Genomic DNA, 18950 nt, shown 5'->3' with positions numbered 1-18950 from the left:
AGAGGCCCCGTTTTCACAACATTGAAAGTGAAAATGCAAAAATTTCTGTTCTTACAACAGTGGTGCTTGGAGACATGTTACTGTAGTTGAGTAGTTTTGTTTTTTGTGTACTTGTACTTTTTTAAGTCATAGAATGAAAAACACTGGTGACCAACCAAACATGTCGGTTCAACTCAAAGACAGAAAGTTTTCATTTCCTCACATCAACAAAACTAAACAGATTCTCACTGCCTCAAGCATTTTCCCACCGTTCAAGTGAGGTAATTGATTCAGGATCAATAGTCTTCAGGCACAGCAGGTCATCCCAACATAGAAGATTACAAAATACAGGCGATGAACCCCAAAGAATACAGTTTATGAACGAAATAAACCTTACCAAGTCAATACGGTTTAATGCACTTTAGAAATAAACTAAAAAATGACTCACATTCATTCTTTGTTCAGGAGGAGTCTGGTTTGACTGTCGTTCATAGGAAATGCATCAGGAAGTATAAAGGCAGCAAAGCCATTGTTCTATATGTCAAACAAGGTAACCACTATTTCTCTTAAAAATATTTTGATGAGAAAATTGACTGTAAATTTATTTTGATATTCCACTATAGTGCAAACTACAAGGACAAGAGGCGTTTTCAACACAGCGTATAGTTCCCAACAGAAGAGCACCGCCTAATAGAGAGTACCCCTCTTTTTTAAAGATATGGAGAGAAAAGAAAGAACAAACCTGGGATTACTTTTGCAACAACACATCATCAGCATGTTAAAGCTAACCTGTCTCACGACGGTCTAAACCCAGCTCACGCTCCCTGTTAGTGGTGAACAATCCAACGCTTGGTGAATTCTGCTTCACAATGAGAGGAAGAGCCGACATCCAAGGATCAAATTACATAAAATTTGAAATTTTGAAATGGGTGCAAAAATGCATAAACAACAGTCAATATATTTTTTGTAAGTTATTTTGTTGGTAACACCGCTGCGCCTGCGCCTGGGTCTGCGCCTGGGCCTGGGCCTGCGCCTGGGCCTGCGCCTGGGCCTGGGCTCGTGTTGTGGTTGGGTGCTCAGCTGCCCCCCATCGCCCCCACTGGACCATCGGCGAGTGGGCCGGGCCGCGGGGTGTCAGTGTCCGTCGGTGACTCTGGACGTGCGCCGGGCCTTTCTCGTGGTAATTTTTTTCTTAACACTATCTTCTAAGACTGCCACAGCAAATATTGATATGCGCAAGGGCTCATGTACGGTTTGCAGGACTACTTCAGCGTCAACAAAGGCACATGTAATTACCATATTTTACAAAACGTTTTAACCTGAACACACAAGTTCCCAATAAACGTGCACCCCGCGGCCTGCCCTCGTGCACGGCACTATTGGGAACTATACGGTATTTACTTACTATATGTACATTAATGTGGATTAAATGTGCAAAACTACCAAATACATTATTTTTCTTGTATTAGGACAGACATTGTTATTTGTGTTAAGGCTTACAGTTTCAAAAACTTACTAACTTAATGTACAAATACGATTTTAAAGGAGAGAAGCAAAAAGAATGTGCTCAGGTGACTGACCTGACTGACAGTGGATTGTGCTCACAGGTGTGGGTGTTGATCAACTGACAGGAAAGCTGAAGAAATAATACACTGTCCATTTAGAGCAGGGGTGTCAAACACGTGGCCTGGGACACACACCTGGCCAATCAGAGTCTAGTACTCCCCACAAGCTGAGAGAAACGATGGCTTTAACAGCAATATATTGATTTGACCACTAAAGGCGCACAGGAGCATAACTGGTTTTCTTTTCTCTTTAGTTTGTATTTTACTATGTGGTGAGTCAGTTGAGATGATCAGGATCACTACACAGATGTAGAAATGTGTCAACAAGATCATTTCTACGATTTGACAAGTTGTTCTGTTCATAATATTAATTTTGACTTCCAGCGACATGTGACCAAATGTTTTCTGCCTTTGTGATGTAAGACGTTGTAAAGCAAATTGAACTGAGGCAGAATCTTGTTCTCGTTGCAGGTTTTATACAAATTTAATGTTTGTCATGTTTTGTAAAAGGATAGTTCAATAAATGTGAACTTCTTATTGACAAAATAAAACTTTGTTGCACCAAAACAAAGAGAGAGATTTGTACTGTATGTGTCCCCCCATGTAAAATGAGCTTCATACCCCTGATTTAGAGCACTTGAATTTAGGATTGAGACTGTTTTCAACGTATTTGAAAAGGCAAGAAAAAATGTCTGTCCTGAATTGTCAGCAGGCTCCCCACAACTTTTATTTGCAAGCTTTATTATAAAATACCTTCAATTGTGTGTCTCACCTGCGATGTTGTGACAGATTATCTTGCGTACGGCATATTTATTGTTTTTTCTTTGGCTTCTTGTTTTGCCAAGTTGAGATTTATTTGCTGTAATGCTCCATTAACTTTATGATATCATGTTTGTTGACCTCAAGCAAACAAAAATGGAGGCGATGCAATTTCCAGCAGATACTTCTTGTAGAAAACCAACGGATGCCAAACTCTGATCATGAAGAGAACGAGAAACATGGGGCGAACAAACAAAGGCCCTGGTCGGCTTGATGTGAAGCTTAAGTGCAATCCACCATGCCGTCCCCACAGTGTATTAATACAGGGTGTTTTTTCATTCACTCTTTTTTGAAAAGCTTGAACTATTTCCATCAGGTAATTTGTTCACCTATTATAACTTTTAGGACCCTTAATATCGAGAGAGCCCACTTCTGCATGTTAATCCGGTTGGAGGCCACCCTCGATAAAACTGTGATTTAGAACACACACGTCTAACCGGAGCTCTCATTTGCAAAACAAAGGGCGGCAGCCAACTCTTGAAAGCCTCTCAGAAAGACATAATGCATGTAAAACTATGTGTGTGCTGCACGGTAAAATATATATAATGGTCACACTGCGCTTGATAAATTCATGTCCGACCCACAAAGTCTCCCACAGTGTGCGTGTGTGTGTGTGTGTGTGTGTGTGTGTGTGTGTGTGTGTGTGTGTGTGTGTGTGTGTGTGTGTGTGTGTGTGTATTGGGGGGGTTGTTCCACATTTGTTAAAATAAAAGTTATCAATCATGTTGTTTTTTTTTTATTGTTATTAAGTACAGCAACAACCAACCATTTGGGCAAATGAATAACAAACAAAAGGCTCTCAAGCTTGATCCATACTGACAAACGTTTATCTCAAGACCCTCTGCAAAAATTTACCGTATATGTTTCTGTGTATATAATCATATGTCGGAGTGGTGGTGGTAAACAGAGGAGTGTTGCTGGAGCTATCAGAGTGTCAGTCATCCACGCTTCATGAAAGAAGCCTATAATTCTGCAGTTCCTTCAAAAAAAAAAAAAAAAAAAAAAAAAATCGAATTAGTGTTTGTCTCGCTTGATTGAAAAGCAATCAAAACAGCCCTCCACAGTTGTTGCATGGAAATCAGGCCCTAGGGTGCTTGAGAAAGCATTGTCCTGCCGGAAAGAAACACTCCCAAACCTGTCATTTTCCCCATTTCTGTCCTGATTGAGCATCGGCAAGGTTTCAGCTTAAGATGCCACTTTGGTGTGTGTGTGTGTGTATGTGTGTGTGTGTGTGTGTGTGTGTGTGTGTGTGTGTGTGTGTGTGTGTGTGTGTGTGTGTGTGTGTGTGTGTGTGTGTGTGTGTGTGTGTGTCCACACGCACAGGAGATATCCAAAGACGTTTCCAAATCAATCACAGTCAATGAGCTCGCCTTCCAGAAATCTCCACCATCTCTTGGCGTGGGCCCACGGGAGTGTGAGGTATTAATAATCTCTGTTAGGAGAAGGTGTTGAAGCAAAAGGGAGTGTGAATTTATTGCTATGTGGGTGTCAAAATCAGGCTGTCGAGTTTGTGGGCTGGCAGGGGGCTTCCACCAATATGTGGGGTTGTGTAGAGGATAAAGGTGTCAAACTACAGTGACATGAAGGATATGATCCATACTGACTCACTTTGTTGTTCTTGTCACACTAACCAGTGTTTGGCTGCTTGTACAATTGATCCTGGAGGATCTTCGACTGTCAGGTATCCAATGTGCTCAACAGGCCCATTCCTTTGTTTTCACATGTTGCTGTCATCAATGCCCAGAGAGCAGCTGACAAAACAGTCAGAGGATCCAAGTCAATGCTGGATAAGACACAGAGTCACTTCTTTTGTCATGTTTCGATCCACACAGACCTTTTTAATCTATAATCCAAAATAGGGTTTATGAATCTCTTCTCTGTTCACTCGGGGGGGGGGGGGGGGGGGGGGGGGGGGACTGCAACAAAGGACAGGGATGGGGCCATTTGTACCAACTCTTGACTTAAATGGCGACACTTAGCAATCACATTCATCCAACCTCACACACATCACTTTGGAGCATGTTTCATGATACCAATTGAAAAACACATCAACACACCAAAATCTTAAGACTTCACAATGACAACACTGGGCTGCAACAGAGCTGGAGGGATGTGACGAGTGCTGAGGAGTGGAATGGTGAGAGTCCAGGTATTATTAAGCCTATTAATGAAGCGTGACATGGAGTTGACCAAAATGCCTTCACAGACGTCTCAGTATCTTCAGAGGGCCCAATGAATCTGCAGGAAACACCCAGTAATCATTTGGGAGGCCATCCAGGAGATAGTTCCCATCAGGATAGTCACAATGAGCGTCCGGCCTCCAAAAGAGAACAGTCCTGACGGCCCATGCCTCAGCTAGTGATGACAAGATAACCATCCAACACTCAGACCTGTACACCCGTTTCTTTAATTCAACTCTCTTTTCACCGGAAACCATTTTCACAGGACTGAATTTTGAGGAAATGGACGCTGACAGATTAAAGATTGGTCGATGCTCGGTCACTTTAGCTGAGGTAATCCTATTTCAATTTGTCATTCTTACCATCTATATATGGTCACCAATGTCCAAGCATCACCAATCATTTGAATCTTTTCACAATAAAAGGTAAAAACCAGGAACATAGTGGGTTCCCCTTAAACTAGTTCATCAGATCATGATATAGAATGCTTTCTCCATAGTAGAGTATATTTACTCAATGAAGTTGTTTTAAGGACGCATTGTGTCCGTTATAAAGCAGCTGCAGAAGAGCTGCAGGCTCTGCATGTCAGCATGTTTGGCCATGTATGGATCTAGAGTGTGCTGATAGCAAATTGTATTGAACCTCATTATTTCTACATTACAGCTAACCTGGTGACAACAGGCCAGAAGACACAAACACAAACTCACAAAATGAAAATAAAAAAACTAATTCATCAATCAAGGCAGACATAAATAAATAATATTAAAACAAACCTGCTGCACTGGCATTTGATTAAAACTGTCCAAATAGTCCAAACAAGTTAAAGCACTGTTATTGAAAGGTGTAATAACCAAGGCAAAGTCATTAACGGTTTAGTAGTTTGCTCTGTTATTGTTAGTTTGTAGACTCTTCTCTATAAGGAGTCCCCAGTGCATGCTGGGAGGATGGGTGCAACCCAAACCGGATCATTCTCCCAGAGAGCGGTGGAAGTGGCTGACAGACCTGAGCTCTGTTTTCTGTCTCTAATGAGGGACTGGTATGATACAGAGCCGAGACTCCACATGTTGAGGTGAAACGTGATTAGAGGGCTTCTTGGTTACACCGCAGAGCAAGAGTCACAGTTAAACTCATAACCAAGTAACTAAGTACCTGACTAACTAACATCTATCATATTTTTGATACTGCCATTGTACGGTGCTCCGGGGAGCTGGAGGGGGTCGAGGGTCTTGCTCAAGGACACGCAGTGGTGACCGGTCAGCAGTGGGAATCAAACCTGCAAATTCCCCATCACAAGTCTGCCTCTCTAACATCTAGGCCAGCACTGCCCTTGAACTGATGGATGTGGCAGCGACATGTGGGCAGGGGGAGATGGGGAATCAAACCCTCAACATTCCGACTGAGAGGTGACCTTTCAACCAACCGAGACACAGCCGCCCACCTGGATATGGTAATAGTTGGAGGGAGGCAGAGTACCGAGATTAGTACAGGAAGAAACAGGAAGGCTCCCATTTTTGAACCATGTTGTTCTGGTTATGGTGCATTCGCTCGGCAATTTGCCGCACGGGGCTGGCGGGGAGCTCGTAACCGCAATGTGACACACTGTCAATCATGGCACCGATCCTGCAAACAGGACAAGTCCACAGCAGGATCAGGAGTCAACTCATATGACTGGGGGGCGGAGCTCCGGCCAATCATGTTGAGCAGGTTTAGATTATTCTTCTGGGGGCGGGGGTATTAAATCGACAAAGAGACACTGAGGGTGAAGCCTTTCAGTCAAAGTTCTACAAAGTATTTCACAAATTAAATATGGTGTTAATTAAAAGAAGCAGCGTTAATGTATTCAGCGGTGGTGCGGGGGCTCGCTGGAGGAGTTCTGGCAGCCGAGGTTTGTGTGTCTGCTTTCTCCCGGTGCGAGCCTCACAAGTACCCGTCAGCCAGACTCGCAAATGATTTAGCAACACCGGCACTTCACTCTATAAACATCTCATTAAAATCAATTATGTCACTCCTGAATGAAATTAAAGCTAAACGCTTTAAAAGCTGCTTTTCCCTTGTGTCAGCCAATATGAGCATTACCCCTGACGCTGTCTATTTTTCCACCTCATTCTCTCGCTTGCTTTGCTCTCGCTCCCACTCTCACAGCGAGTGGGAGCGAGAGATGTATTCAATATCCTAAGCTCAGATTGATTTCAGCACTTTTATGAATTGTTAAAGTGCCCAGACCTGACTTGAAGGCTGGAAAGCAGGCCCCACCCCCCCACCCCCCCCCCACCCCCACCTCCACCCCTCCACCCCCCACCCCAGCCCTCCTCTAACCAACCAGCTCATCAACATTGCCATGGAAACAAAGTGGCAAGAAATAGCTTCTCGCCAGACTCGGGGCTTGGAGGGGTTATTGTTTCCCGATGCTGCTTCTTCTTCATGAATACATTTTACACATATGCAGCATAAGAAGCAGGGCTGACTGGAGAGTGAGGGCTCATAACCATCTTTTGAGGTCTGATACACTACCAGTGCTGTGAATATCAAGAAGCCAGCATCAGAAATGTATACAGCAACATCCAATGTTTGGTTGCAACTCAACAAGAAACTTGAAACAAGAACATTTTCTCCCTTTGATTATTGCATAGTGGATATAAACCATAACGCAAACAACACTGGACAAACAATCTGAAATCCAGGGAAAAACTAACACTGAGCTTTTCCGTATTATTTCTGAATATCACATAGCATGCCCAACATGTAACAAACATATCCCATCGGACTCAACAGGGATGAGTTATGTCTCAGTGAACTGTGAAATGTCCACATACTGGGCCAATCAGATGGAGTCACGAGGCAGATGTGAGTGTTTGAGGTGTCAAAGTGTGTGTAAAGATTTTATTGCGCATCGTGACTGTGGAAATGACAAAAAAAACCTATGCAAGGAAGATCTGGTGGCAAATCCCCCCGGTCGTGTTTACAAGGCGTTTTCAGGTGAAAACAGTAAAAGTTCATTGAATGTTTGCAGTTCGTTAATGTGAACGTCTTCAATCAATGAGCTGACACATGTTTCCTCAGTGCTTCACATCAATAATTCCAGATTGAATTTAACAGTTTTTCAATCTTTTTTTTTTTTTTCCATTTAAAACGGATGTATAGCATCGGGTGTGTCTTTGGCGAGTCTTTCTCCACAATCCCCATGTTTCCATTTGCACGACTCAGGCCCTGTTTACAACAACATTTCAAATGAAAATGCATCATTTCTGTATTTTCGTTATAGAAAAGTCTGTAGTTTATGTTTCCTAACAGCAGAAATGCTATTGGGCCACTAGTGGGTGCTGCTGTCTGTTTTTGTAATGAAGCCACCCACACATGCAGCAGAGAACAATGAGCTCTAAACATTAAATTAAAACAGACCACCAAGTTGGATTGTTACTACGGTGACTATCAAAATTAAAGTACCAAGTCCAGGAGAATATGGACTGGGAGTCATGACACCAGGGAGGAAACATTGTTCTGATTGTACAGAAGACTTGTTTACTACGGCCATGGTGTGCATATGCAGCAGCAGCAGCATTCTTCTCCTTTGGAGAACTTAAAAATTTAATTTAACCATTTTCTGACTGAATCCCATCTTGGAAGCCGGTTTCATAAAGGTGCACTGTTGTCATGGAAACGGAGACCCAAAACATAATGGAAGTTTTTTTGTAGTAAAAAAATCATTAAAACAGAAAAAAAGGGTCAATTGGACAGACTAATTATTCGTCACTTAAACCACACTGCACCCACCCCCCCACCCACCACCACCCCCCCGAGTAGAAAAACCAGTTTTGTAATCTTTGCGACATTAGAATATATTGTTATTATTCGGCTGTTGAGATTCATTGGTGATAAAAAATAACTCCTCTCATGCCAGTTGAAAGATTTATATTAGAATTATCCTTTTGTGACATTCATGTTTTTTTTTATTTTAATCCATGTCCATTGAAACAAATTCCGTTTTGATGAAGATATTCCTTGTTTTATCCTACAATATTTTTTCTTCTCAGTAAAGGGAAAAGGCCTCCCCCTGACCCCCCCAAATATCAATATGAGAACCTCTTTGAGAAGCTTTGAGAACTTCTTAATGAACCTTGTTATCATCTGGATCTGCTCCCAACTCCTACTGAGGGACTGATCAGCCACACTCACAACGTGATGCTCCAGGATTTTAGGCTACAGATAAAATAATCAAAGTGTATATTTCTTATAAATGTAGTTGTTTTGCTGAATGTCACTGCTATGGATGCAATGCCATTTAATCTGATTCCTTGAATCAGATGATTTTTCCCTCAGTTACACATCAAACCTATGAAGATTTTTTAACTGTGTCAGATCTCAGGTCTAAAATTCCACATTAATAATTAGAATAATGCATTGGTTTTATATAGCGCTTTTCTGGACACTCAGAGTCGCTTTCCATTGCATTATCCATTCATTCCATACTTGATGGTGGTAAACTACGTATGTAGCCACAGCTACAGCTGCTCTGGAGCAGACTGACGGATACGAGGCTGCCATTTTACGCCAGCGGCCCCTCCGACCACCACCAACCACTCACTCTCACACTGCATTCACACAGGCAGTTTGAGAAGAAGTACCCACTACATTTGATGGAGGCAGTGACTCTTCACGGAGCTCTGAGACAATGAACACTTTCCGCAGCAGGTTGGTGGTTTCTAAGAAAGATCACTGATGCAAACGCTGAAAGTGAGACATTTCTTTCAAGAGATTGCACAATCGCATGTAGATACCGGTACTTTTTCTGTCAGCAATGTTCCTGTTCATGCAAAAAATAAAATAGAAGCCATTATATTTCCCTATGATGTGACCTCAGCATGAAGCCATAGATCCACTGATCAGATCAGCATCCAAGATCATCATCTATCATAGGTATGTTTTGGAGACGGCGCTCCAAAGGACAGAGACAGCGGAAGATATGACATCACACAACCTCTTTTCATGTTTTAGAAGTTCAGTAGATGTTTGCAGATTTGGATTCATTCCAAAACATGCAGAAAGACACAGTGGCTGCTGAAGTATCAGTGATATTAAACAAACAGACAGAGGTCGATGGCAGCCCTTCTTCACATGTCTCCACGGGGGGACAGTGATGGATCTATTTTGAAGTTCCCCTTCACAGAGCTGGACACGAGGCCGGCCGGGGCATCGGGAGTCCGAGGCGGGTAGTAACAGCAGAGGAGAGAAAGAGGGGGCGGGAAGGAAAGCTGAGCGGTGAAGTGGCGTTTTTATGGTCGATTCCTGAAGCGGTGAAGGATGGTGGCGGCCGCGGCTCGGCTAGTCACGCAGAAAGTGCCGGTCACGCTGCTCTGGCTCGTTTGATTGAAACATAAACACCTTGAGAGACGAAGGCGCACTCCGGAGCAGGAGGGGGAGGAGTGTGTGTGTGTGTGTGTGTGTGTGTGTGTGTGTGTGTGTGTGTGTGTGTGTGTGTGTGTGTGTGTGTGTGTGTGTGTGTGTGTGTGTGTGGGAGGGAGGGAGCTTTAACACTCGACCTGAAGCGGCTCGGCGCCCTCCTCACAGCTACTTGCAGGGATTAAAAATTGAGCATGTTTTGTACTCTTTTGGAATCTCTCCGAGGCCTTAGTCATGACTGGGTCACTCACTGCCATCAGCTATTTCTGCTATTCTCAGCACTGTACACACAAGCTGTACTGATATGTCATGAATTATTTCATCCAGAACATACTGCTACATTCTCCAGTGTCAGGAGGGACCGAGAGGCACAAAGAGGGAGCCGGTTACCTGCTCGTCTCTTCACAGGAACCCTGATTCACTGAAAACATGGAGGGGTGGACAGCAGCAGCTCTTTCCCTACAAACTCCTCCAATTCAGAGGTGAAATATTCCAATCAATGGAGGGATTCACTCAGTGTCAGACTGTTGGACAGAGAGAATTCAGATAACTGATTACATAAACTTATCTAACACACAATTCTGCTCAAACCTGTTCTCAGGACAATAATAAGCATGTGTGTGTGTGTGTAGTCATAATGAAACAGGAAGTGGGCTTTAAAACTAACGGCAGGAAAAGATTAGCAGATTTAATTCAATTAGGTAGGAATATTTGATTAATCGTAAATAATCTTTTTCTTTTTAAAAAGCAACATTTTACAATTCAAACTGATTTCAGTAGAACAATTAATCAATGAATAGATTTATAAATAGATTGATAATTGTTTTACCTGCTTTAAATATAACAAAGCTGCTATTGTAATCAATAATATTGTGTCAATAATTCAATCAAATGTTTCTCCTGTTGTTAATATAAGATAAAAAAAAAAAAAAAACTACATGATTACATCAAGAGTCAATAATGTGAAGATACAATTAGCAGATCTGATTTATTGGAGATTAAGATGATTGTGACATTATTGCTGCAGTTTGCTTTAAAAAGCAGGTATTGTGGAGGGAGTGTGTGCGTGCGTGCATGTGCGTGTCTTTAGCACTGCTTTGCCGCAGCTCTCCCGAATCAAAAACTGTTTAAAATTTTCTAAATCAACAAATCTAACATTCTTCCAATAGAGGGCGGATGTCAGTGTAATCCATTTGAGGATGTACAGAGAATAAAATGCTGACAACCAGAATAGAAAATAAAGGACAAAGACACACAAAGACTCAAATTTCACTGTGTGTTTTTGAATCAGAACAAACTTAATGAGGATATAATGATCACGTTTCACCTGCACAGCAGTCAGGGAGGTCTAAAGCCTCGTTTATACGTGTCAAAGCAGTGCAGAACATAAGGGGAAGTACACAGACCGCGAGGGCTGTGATTGGTCCACTCTACCCCGTCATGGTGCAGGTTAAGAAATTCCACTTGTGGTCCAGATGACTTTATTGAAGAAGCTTTTAAATTCACATCCTAGCACACAGCGCCCAGGAGCAGGGCAGAAACACTCTGGTTCTGTTGCGATAATCTGGACGCCAACCTGCAGGAAGCGAGCTTGTAGCTCACCACTGCAGTCTGCTGGCTTGAAACCGAAGCAGGAATTCACTGCATCACTGCCAATCGTGACAAATTGCTCGTTATGACAAGAAAATATACACTACCACGAGTTCCATGCGATCTCCACTGCTCCTTCTACGCCCCTTGGCATTACGGCGGTGAGCTACATCCATCAACACAGAACTTCCAGGATGAAGGGACCGCATAGACGCTACACAGTCAGAGAGAAGCGATCCTCAGATGTTTGTGAATCGTGCCACAGGTGAGTCCGACAGAAAAACTGGTGTTGGAAGAACGGCGGATGACGGGTCTTTCTGCAATGGACGATATGAACGTAAACGAATGACACCTTCGTAAAAACGGGTGTTGCAAAAATATCTGTGAATGCTCTGCAGCTCCTGACGAGATGGAGCAGAAACACTGATTTTGAGAATTAATAGCCGGAGTGTTGCGTGAAATATCACAGACGAGGTGCAAAGACCGACTGTTAAAGTTTCACAACAACACAACTCTCGTGTGTTTAATTAAAAAAAGAACACCTACGTGAACAATAACGAGTGCCACGTTTGCAAGATGTTGAAAGTTCAGCTGCAGGTCGGAGTTTAATGAGCGCCGGCGTCTTCTGTTGGAGCCTGCGAACCTGGCCGTGTGCCCCCGACTGATCCAGGTAGGAAAGGATGTGAAACACCTGCCGTGCTTCACATCATTTCACCAACAAAAACGTGCATCACATGGCAGATTCTCAGTCCACAAACTGCAAAATCTCCACTTATATAAACGGAACTCAGGTAAATGAGAAGATGTGGAAACGAATAAATGCCGGTGTGCTGAGGAGTGAATGTACCAAACACCAGGGGAGGAAAAATGAGCTGGGAAGGAGGAATAATTCACTAGAAATGAAGGTAAAGTTCAGTGTGCACGGTATTCTTGATGAGTGTGTGTGTGTGTGTGTGTGTGTGTGTGTGTGTGTGTGTGTGTGTGTGTGTGTGTGTGTGTGTGTGTGTGTGTGTGTGTGTGTGTGCGTGCTCTCACTCTGACATGTATTGATAAGCTAAATCTACTGGTGAGACTTTTCCTCTCAGATGTTTGGTTTTACTTGTTAAAACTGTTTCCTACTGAAAAAGTTGCAGGCAAAAGCTTTCGATTCTTTTCTCTTTCATCATCTTCATTTTGTTGTTATCAATGTTGGTAATCGATCAAAGTCACCTTTTTAAAAAGTTGTGGAGTTCCTAAGTTAATGAGCTTCAGCAGGTGTTTCTTCTTCAGGTATTAGTTTGTTCTGAGGCTTGTGGAGCCGTCAGCTCAACGTATGGCTCCTCCTCCACAAACACATTGAGCAGGAAGCGTTCATTCCTTTCAAACATTCAGATTCACAGCCTCATTCAAAAACAGCCTTCTATTTCATTATCTCATTATGAAACACAGACACACTGCTGAAGCTTTGTTCTCTTTTTACGCACCAGAAATGGGGCATATATAATCTGCAGGCACCATCAGTTAAACAAAAAACCCCAAAAAGCAACTTTTTAAACCTGGATTAACCTGTTCTTTAATTAAAATTCATTGTATTTATTCATCTATTCAAACTTGTTTCATTGCTGCATTATTTTACTATATGTATACATATTGTTTATCCTAATTCCACGTAATTCACTCAATGCTTAAAGAGTTTAGTGGTTGTAATCGTGTTTTTTCTTGTGATTTTATCTTTTTCAGTGTAAATAGCTATCTCTAAAAACTATTGCTATTTAAGCAATTTGACATACTTGAAGTATTTTATTTGCACTTTAAGCCCTTTTCACAGTTTCAATTCTTTTAGTCATTTTGAGGCATTTAAATTTATTTTTTTTGTTTTTGCCGTCTCATGGCAGCCTTGCACTTGTTAATTCCTCTCCACCTGTCAAACATAAAGCCGCATCGCAGGGAAAAGGAAAGTTCCACGTTGAATGAAGCAGTTTCTTTTTTTATTAGGTTAAATCACGTTGAGCTTTCTGAGATCTGCACCTGGAAACTCAACATTTCTGAGCTGCAGTGACGCATAGTTTGGTTGATCTATTGGATCTATTGGATCTATTGGATCCGTCTGTGTGTGTAAAGGAAACACAATGAACCTGGAGTGTCCACACCAGTGCAGAAGGACAGGGATACATTAGCACATAAATAAAACTATATAATACATAAAGAGAATAAATGATGCTCAGTGTGTAGATTGTTCATTGCACAATGTAGTTATGAGTGAGTCAGGACTATTTGCACACTTTACACATCTGCACAGCCTCTCTATATGGTCGTTTTACACTTTATTTAAACTTGGTTTATTTTCCAGCAGAGGAATCAGCCTCAGTCACATCGACCCTCCTTTTCTCTTCTCATCTTTGAGTGTGTTTAATTTCTATCCAGATGTGCATGCTATTTATAGCTCCCAGAGGTCATTTTGTCCCTTTTTTGGGGAGCTCACCCTGCAGCTAAAGTTCATCGTCCTCCCTCTCTGATTGCGTCTGTTCTTTACGTTTTCTGAACAACACACAGATGATTGAGTCTTTGTGTGCAGCCGCACAACAAGCAGCTGCCGCTGCACACGCAGAATAATCAGCAGCACATCAACACAGCTCACAAGCAGTAAAATCATTTGGCACAAAGGCACTTCTTCTCCTCATTTTAACTGCTGCAATAAACACAAGGCAGCCTGAGAGCGCAATAATGCAGGAGCAGAACAATAAAAGTTACCAACGAACGGCTTGGATTGACTGAATCGAAGCAGTCGCGAAAAAGAAAAAAACGAAATTGTACAATTTAATCAAGCTGTCGCACACCTTTTTTTTTTTTTTTTTTTACTTTGTCCATGTTCAGGGGCGTTATGAGACTAAGTATATAGGTTTCCACTGGCTTTTGATACAGGCCAGGATTATACACTATGGAACAGAGGGGAACAGCTGGGATCATAGTGAGAGCCACAAAAATGTCCCCAGAGGGACAAATCATAGTGATGAATGAGAGAGCAGATACTAATTTAACATCCAGCGCAAACTGAGAGGCCGTAAATCCAGCTTATTGAATAAGAATGCATCTGTTTAGGATATTTAAGGGCAATTATTACACTTGATATTGGGTTCAAATGACCTTTTGGTAACCTTCTTCCCTGCAGGCCTCCAGTTGTCCACGTCAGTCCGGGGTCCAGAGGACAACCAGTGTTAACTGGAAGCTTTCAACGAGTGTCAGGTCCTGTTTCCACGACAACGTTTCACGTGACAACATCTAATCTGCTAAAGAAAAGAGTGTTTCCACTGCAGCAGCGGACACAGAAACAACGATGTAGTTAGTCTGCCGGGCCACTGGAGGGCGCTGTTGCTTGGTTTTGTAATGAAACTACACAGACGTGTGCAGAGAACAAAACACTATAAAGGTGAAGAAAATGGAGAGAACCTGACATCCTAGTGGACTGATGAGGAACCGGATGATATCAGGGAGAGTCTCAACTATTAAACTACTGATCTGGAGGATAAAACTAGAATATGGACCGCGGGTCGTACCACTACGGGTCGTACCACTACGGGTCGTACCACTACGGGCCGTACCACTACGGGTCGTACCACTACAGTCCGCCATGTTTGTTTACAACTGGAGAGCAGGAGGGGGGGGGGAGATGAGCAGTAAGAGGCTCTGTAGCCTCCATCAGTCTCTGCAGGAGGGATTTGCACCGTGAAAGAATCTTTCCACCTAAAAACTTTGTGGATACAGTGCATCCGCAAACTGGTGTGGTGTAAACGGACCCCCCAAAAGTGAAGAAAGTTTTGCAGATACACTCTTATTCGTTGTCGTGTAAACGGGGCCTCAGAGAAGCTGTTTTGTTTCTGTCAGCACTAACACTACTGTTTACCCAACATCTCAGCCAGTAATGTTTGTAGATATTAACCCACATGAAGCAACACTTTAAATATTATTAACCTTCCCCTTCAGACTGATAGACTGTTCTCACTTCAGGTTTCCTTGGTTCTGTTTACATGGCAATCAATTGTAAAATGATGTCATCAAATTAGATCAGTATTAGTTTTAATCTCCAATTGCTTCTACTCTACAGAATTATGACTAATGCTTGTCGCATCCTGCAGCACATTCAGTGTGTGAAGTGGCTGCTTGGTCATCTGTGCTTCTGTTTTAAACTGCTCATTCATTCAAAATTCATAGCACATTAGTCCCAATTAAGGCGCTTGATAGCAACAAATGAATGGAACTGTCTGAAGTCTGAGTGTTGGTTAGAATGAGGAGACTGTCAATATTTGTGCAGTCAGGCTGTGAAGAAGGAATCAGCCAAGGCTGGAGACACAGGAGGAGCAGCAGCCCCGCCTCCCGTGAAAGAAACACACAAACAAGTGAAGCAATAAGATAATAGTAATGAAGTCATTCCATCATGGTGTGTGCTGCAGGTTTGACTACTGAGGTAAACAAGATTCTTTTCAGGCCCGGCTCACATGTTTTCAAATGAAAACGCAAAACTTCTGTTGCATTTTGGAGGTTTGTGTACAACAACGGAGCTCTGAGCCACTGAAAACTCAACGTTTGGAAAACGGCCCCCAAGGTGGAACTTTTTGAAAACACTCGTTTGTCTTTAGATGGAGCATGAACAGGGGCCTATGCTACAACTTGGGATTTTCTCTTGTCGAGGTAACTTAGGAATTAACCCCAGGTTTTCCGTACTGCCACGCCGGTTCGCTTCCTACCAGGATAAATCACTGTGGTAACTCACTCTGAATCTCTAACCTGCTCTGGGGCAGGTTATGTTCTGGATAAGAGATCAACCAGTAAAAAAGCTCCGCCTCCTGACCAATCAGATCTGTTGAAAATGTCCAGAAATTGGTTGGTTTGCGAATTCAGAGCAGAGAGGAGCGCTTATGAGAGAAAGAGTTGCTACAGATAGATGCAATTTTTTTAACATGATCAAATAAATGTCTTTGAAGGATGTTTTTGTTCTTGTTCTTGTTCCAAAGTCTGTTTAGCTCCACGAGGGTTGATCTGAAATAATGAGCTTAAAAATAATGGTCACACCTGGTATAACTGCAGAAACATGAATTTATGGAGCATACAACTACTCATGACGTCACGGTGAGGAACGCACTCACACGGGGGGGGGGGGGGGGGGGGGGGGGGAGCCTCAAAACAACTCAATGGAAAATATAAACTAAAGGAGGAGCACCGGGGAAACTTTGCCCGAAATCTGTGTACCATTATAAAGTGAAACTGGGTGATCACAGTGCCGTCCCTGCCCCTTTATATTGTCTGATGAATAGACATTGGATAATCTCACGAAGTTATGCATTTACAGAGTCGGGAATTTTCTGCAGCATTACTTCCCGGCTCTCGCTTTGGCAGCAGTGTTGCTTTTGATGATGTGTTTGAATCCTGCATATTTTTGGAGAACAATCGTCTGTTCCTCCATGATAAAGTACGGTGCTCTGCAGGCTTTGTGATTGGTCAGATGCTGAAAACTCCGCCCCTTTTATGTGAACACAAACTGATCCTGATAGGAAAACTCTGAGTTGAATTAGCAAGTTGATAACCTTTGGAGTATAGCTTGTCAAGGATTGAGCTTGTCTGGGTTTGTCCATCCAGAAAACGGAGATAACCCGGGTATGTCCATCATGCTTCGTACTCCAGGCCTCAGGACTCCACGCTGAAAGACTGGACTTGGAATTCAGAGAGCATATAAAAATGAGGATGTATTTTCGCACAGATAATTTCAGATTCTGAGTTTGTTTCCTCTTCGTGAAGAGTTTACATGTTCTCCCTGTGTTTTTTGTGAGTATTCCAGCTTCCTTCCACACAATCAAAATGTTTGCATGCTAGTTGGATTAGTGACTCTAAACTGATGTGGAAAACAAGAGAAATCCAACAATGGTATCTTTGTTTTGCCAGTTTAACTGAAACAGGCTGTAGGATATACCTAATGGTATATTAAAGCCCCTTCCTCTCTGTATGTGGTATAATATTGAGTCCAAAATGTGTATAAGTATTTTTAATCTACAAACTGTTGTGGTACAGAAGCTCCTAATATCTACATATGAGTATAAGCAGGCATGACCCAGATATCTGCTGCGATTCATGTTGATTTTATTCTACTTTTTCATGTTCATACCCTAAAATAAATAGAGGCAGGAAGCAAAACAGATTCCGATCCTTCTCTCCGATGTGAGCCTCGACTTCATTAAAGAGATGACACTGACTGTGAGCGAGCGAGCGAGCGAGCGTGCGATGGAGGGAGAAAGAAGAAAGAGCGTGTCACTTATTCCCTCCATTAGCTTCATTAGCGCGGGAGGATGAGGCAGATTAAGACCGCAGCGGGTTGGATGATGATGCGATTTGGCAGGGTTATCTGTTATTTCGGGCCCGGCCATTTTGGCGCCTCTGTTTGGGCTGGGCCATAATGTGATGTGATGCCCGGGCCCCTCGGGGGCCCGCACTGCTGTTGCTACCAGCCTCTCTGATTAAAATCTGCTTTCACCAGCCAGCCTCAGACTGGATGCCCTCACACTCCCCTCTCATTTCCATCCAGCTTTCACTTCCCATCGCGCACGACGTGTCAGCGCCATGCCACCGGGTTTATGAGGCAAATTCAGGCCAGAACACTCGCATGTTCACACACCTGAACAAGAGCCCATGGTAGAGACACAGTGAAGCAACTACAGGAAAGTTCCAATTCATTATCAATCTCATCCAGGAAAATGCACATAATGATCCAATATTGAAGGAAGTAACAGTGACTTTCAGGGAGTTTGGAATAACTGATCATTAACTTGTTACTGTAGAAATGCTTTCCGATTCCAATCCGACCTTCAGTGATTAAAACCAGTCCCATTCTGCCACAGGTTGCTTTGTACCATCATCACTCATGATTAAACTCACAAAATCACATTATTTCTGTTTCCAATTCCCAAGAGTAATCATATCTTTATGTCACATTTCATTACAAAAAGTTTTCCAATAATAAGGAGTTTAAAATAAAAAACGGAATCACCATCCAGTAAAAGTCTTACAGTAAGAGTTGGAGTTGAATGAGGAAACCTCAATGTGAAATGTTATGTCGCCTTTCATGAAAAGTTAAAAAGAGTTAAAGGTTGAAAGAATAATTAGGAAGCAATTACTGTACATGCAACAATAAGTCAAGTAATTGCTAACACATCTCTCTGTTTCTCTCTCTCATGTTCACTAAAGCTGAAACCAACACTCGTTGTTTATTCCTTCAATTTGCCAATCAACAAACCGGATCACCAATTGAAAATAAACAGAATGCACAAGCTGGCTCTGTGCCACTGAAGGTAAACAGGTGACTGTTTGTAGCTCAAGTTTAACTACAGTTGGGCCAGACTAGTGATTGGGCATATTTTTAACCATTAAACAGTCCCACATTTAGCGCTGAGTGGAT

At 42.5% G+C, this 18950-nt stretch overlaps 1 protein-coding gene across 2 annotated transcripts in view; it reads right to left on the bottom strand.

Annotated features, from left to right (window-relative positions):
* The window catches only part of grik2 (glutamate receptor, ionotropic, kainate 2), a gene marked incomplete at both ends in the record, with an annotated part of 369944 nt that overhangs the window by 160432 nt on the left and 190562 nt on the right, over positions 1-18950 (bottom strand). The gene's annotated exons all lie outside the window — the stretch shown is intronic.

This window comes from Lipophrys pholis (genome assembly GCF_963383615.2).
Source record: "Lipophrys pholis genome assembly, chromosome: 9".
Lineage (NCBI taxonomy): Eukaryota > Metazoa > Chordata > Actinopteri > Blenniiformes > Blenniidae > Lipophrys > Lipophrys pholis.
Note: the sequence above shows the minus strand (reverse complement) of the source record. Positions and strands in the feature narration are given on the sequence as shown.